Source organism: Chinchilla lanigera, unplaced genomic scaffold (genome assembly GCF_000276665.1).
Source record: "Chinchilla lanigera isolate Chin_1 unplaced genomic scaffold, ChiLan1.0 scaffold00062, whole genome shotgun sequence".
Taxonomy (NCBI): domain Eukaryota; kingdom Metazoa; phylum Chordata; class Mammalia; order Rodentia; family Chinchillidae; genus Chinchilla; species Chinchilla lanigera.
Window position 1 is genome coordinate 593,659 of NW_004955463.1, and position 4,530 is coordinate 598,188.

At 39.4% G+C, this 4,530-nt stretch overlaps 1 pseudogene; it reads left to right on the forward strand.

Moving 5' to 3' along the window:
* The first annotated feature begins 652 nt into the window (after window positions 1-652).
* Window positions 653-3,709, forward strand: LOC102003633 (annotated as a pseudogene).
* The last annotated feature ends 821 nt before the right edge of the window (window positions 3,710-4,530 follow it).

Genomic DNA, 4,530 nt, shown 5'->3' on the forward strand with positions numbered 1-4,530 from the left:
ACACAGTGCGGGTTGGGAGAATTGGGAACATGTTGATCGATGGACCAAAAATTTTTAGGGCATAAACAAGTGGAAATATTTCCCGGTGTTTTATGGGGCTGGCATGATAATGATACCAATATCTGATGAGGCATGACAAAGATGCGCTAGAAAAGAAAACGTGAAGGTCTGAGAGGCTACTCTATTTTAACCCGAAAGTTCATAAACATACACTAATAGAGAGTACAAGATCCAAAGTCAGGAGAATAGATAATTGTTACTCACAGCAAGAACAGGAGTCAGACCAGAACAGTATTTGGCATTGATTAAGCATAACTCCGAGAGAGCAGTCCGGACCCATCTGAAGCGTCTCCATCGGTGTGTGGAAAATGCCGCCGGATGGTGGGTTAGGATTGCAGCATCGCTGAAGGCGCGGCTCCCGCGCTTGAACCCCGGTGACCACCTCGTACCCGTCTCCTCCGCCCACTGGGAATAACACACCGGAGACTTTTGAGCGGAAACTAGGTCGATCGATGATCGGCAGCGCCCCGATGGACAGCAGATGATCGCCTTTAAGATTGAGTTGTACAGACCTTCATTATTTTGCTGTGTTATGGAACAACGTCTCCAACAATGATTACTTCAGAGTTACCAGTGTTACATCTGCAAATAACCTCGAAAATCTCCAAGGGAGAAGAGTAGAATGAGCTGGAGCGACAGGAACAGGCCATGGAACAGCTAATGGGCACCCTCAACGAATGGAGAGCGAAGCCTGCCTCATTATTTGAGGAGGTGAAACTGGAGGGAAGGGCAGAGCAAGCCGTGGTGAAAGACTGGACTGAATCATATAAACAAGACACGGACATCGCGCTTCTGCATTTAATCAACTTTTTAATCCAGTGTTCAGGTTGCCCAGGTATTGTAAGAAAAGAGCTGTTTTGAAATATGCAAAATGCACAAATCATCAGAAAAATGACTAAAGAACTTGATGACAGTGGTCATCATCTCCTTACCATACCTGGACCTCAGAGGAAAAAATTGTGTCCAGACTTTTGTGAATTTACTGGAGTCCTGATTCGACAGTGTCAATGTAGCATAGTTTGTGGTGAGTATATGATGGACACGGTAATCTCCCTTTTGACTGGTTCGTCAGACTTGCAGGTCAGATCCTTTAGACATACAAGTACCCTTGCAGGGTGAGTCTTGGGGGCTGGATAAAATGGGCAGGAACACTGAATCCTCTGCTTCAAGGACTATGTGGGTGGACAGTTACAAGGCAGCTACAGGCAGATATGACTGATTGGCTTTGGAATAAAATACTCCTTGACTTTCCTTATATCTTAGCTGATAAGAGAAACAATCAGCTATGAAACTCATGACTGCTTTGGTGAATATTACCTTAAAATTCAATATTCATCAGGACAATACTTAGAGCCAGTGTGAAGCTGAGAGAAATAAAATGATTGGGAAGAGAGCTAATGAAAGGTTGGAGTCACTACTTCGGAAATGCAAAGCACTACAAGCAAATCAAGATGAAATTGAAAATATGATGAATTCTATTTTTAAGGGTGTATTTGTTCATAGATACCATGATGCTATTGCTGAGATTAGAGCCATAAATATGGCAGAGATTGGAGTGTGGATGAAAATGTATAATGATGACTTCCTAAATGACAGCTACCTAAAATATGGTGGCTGGCCTCTTCATGACATGCCAGAGTAAGTCAGGCTAAAGCATTTGAAAGCTCTACAGAGCCTATATACCAATAGAGAATTATTCTCCAAATTGGAGCCCTTCGTTAACCGATTCAAGGATCACATTGTATCAATGACACTTGATAAGGAACATGATGTTGCTATAGAAGCTATTCTACTGGTTACTCTGATAGTTCATGGAAGTAAAAAATCCCTTTCCAAGGAAGACTGCGAAAATGTTTACCATTTGGTGTACTCAGCACATCACCCTGTTACTGTGGCAGCTGGAGAGTTCCTTCACAAAAAGTTGCTTAGTAGACATAACCCACAAGCAGAAGACGCATTAGCAAAGAGGAGAGAAAGGAACAGTCCAGACAGGAACCTCGTTAGGATGCTTGTTTTTTTTTTTTTTTTCTTTCTTGAAAGTGAGTTACACAAACATGCAGCCTACTTGGTGGACCATTTGTGGGAGAGCTCTCAAGAGCTGTCGAAAGACTGGGAATGTATAATGGAGCTGCAATTAGATGAACCTGTTCAAGGAGAGGAAGCAATGTCTCACTGTCCAGAGAGTGCAGGAACAAAGTTAATGGCTTGTACAATAAGTAAAGCTGCTGAAGCACATCCTCCAGTGGGAAGAGGTGACGGCAAGAGAGTGCTAACTGCCAAAGAAAGGAAAATTCAAACTGATGGTAGAAATAAATTGACCAAGCATTTTATTATTACACTTCCTATGTTACTATCAAAGTATTCTGCAGATACTGAAAAGGTAGAAAACTTGCTACAAACTCCGCAGTATTTTGATTTACAGCACAGGTAGAATAGAAAAGCATTTTAACAGATTAAATTTAATAGATTAAATTTTTTGTGGAGAAATATGTATGATTAGATGTTCTAAAAGCCTGCAGCAAAACCTATAGCATTTTATGTAGTGAAGAATATACCATTCAGAACAGTTGATATAGCTTGGAGCCAGCTGATTGGTAAGTTTCTAGACCGATTCAATCATTCTGTGCAAGGCCTGTGGCAAAAGGGTGAAGAAGGTGCTGCTGCTGCTATTTACAATGTTATTTCCACTTAAAGTGGTTAACATCTTTTCACAATGCTCATGATCTCACAAAATGGGATCTCTTTGGTAACTGCTACAGATTATTGAAGGCTGGAATTGAGCATGGAGCCATGCCAGAACAGATAGTCATACAAGCGCTGCAATGTTCCCATTATTTGATTCTTTGGCAGCTGGTGAAAATTATTGATGGTTCTCCTTCCAAAGAGGATTTGTTGGTATTGTGGAAAACAGTGAAATCCTTTTTGGCTGCTTGCCAACAGTGCCTATCTAATGTTAATACTCCAGTAGAGAAGCAGGCTTTCATGTTACTCTGTGATCTTTTGATGATTTTTAGCCGCCAATTAATGACAGGTGGCAGAAAGGGCCTTCAGCCTTTGGTGTTTAATCCAGATACAAGCCTCCAGTCTGAACTTCTGAGTTTCGTGGTGGATCATGTTTTTATTGACCAGGATGAGGAAAATCAGAGCATGGAAGATGATGAGGAATATGAAGCTAGTAAAATTGAGGGCTTACATAAAAGAAGGCATCTGCTTGCTGCCTTCAGCAAACTTATCATTCATGTTATTGTTGACATGCATGCAGCTGCAGACATCTTTAAACTCTGCATGAAGTAATGCAACGACTATGGTGATATTATTAAGGAAACACTAAGTAAAACTAAGCGGACTGATAAAATTCACTGGATTAAGACTGTCATCCTCAGTTTGCTCAGTTCAAGAGCAAGCTTCCCACCTAGACGGGACATCTGCCCATGTCAGTGGCATTAAAGAATTGGCATGACTCTTTGCCCTCACATTTAGACTGCACCAGAGCAAGGTGTGAGAAGCAGTTTCCACACTTCACAAGGATGGCACAGAAACTTCTGCTTCTATGACTGCTCAATCAGCACATGAAGAAGATGGTTATTTTTGTGAACAGGGAGATACAAATAGAACACATTGGAATAAAAAAACACATCTTTTAGAATAGCTACAAGTTAAAAGATTGATAGCCAGTAACAACTACTAACAATAACATCAAACAACAGAATTCTCCTACCTGCATATATGGTAGGATTGTAAAATGAAACTACTTTGAAACTTTGGAGGCTTTACCTGTAATTAAACATAATATATTATATATATATATATATATATATATATATATATATATAAAACATATTTCCACACAAAGACTTGTGCATGACCATTCATACCATCATTACTCATAGTAACTACATACTTTAAATTAATTTCTAGACAAGATATTTGCAATAATATAAATGATTAAAGACATATCCAAAATATTTATCAAATTACTACAAATTAGGAAAAAGTCTGTTGGGTTCAATAAAGATATGGACAATGGACATAAATTGACCACAGGATCCACAGAGCTAATTTCATCAACAGATGAAAAGATAGATATTGAGATTAATAATCAGGGAATTGCAAATGAAACAGCAATTACATATACCTACTATCAGAAGAGGTAACATAAATATCCGACAGTGATGCAGAAAAAAGCAACAATAAAATTTGAAAAGAATTGGTGACCGAGCGCAGTAACGGGAGATCTCATCTGCTGTTGATGAGAATGTAAACTGATGTTTCTGTTCTGCAAAGCTATTTGGTATGAGCTAACTGAGCCATCATGCACAGTTTTATATGTCAGCAGTCCCACTCCTGAGGAAATGCAAACATGTATACACCAGAATACATTGATAGGAGCATTTATAGAAGCACTGTTCTTAACAACCAAAAATGGAAAAAAACCTGAATGTCCATCATCTGCAGAAAGGATAAATAAAT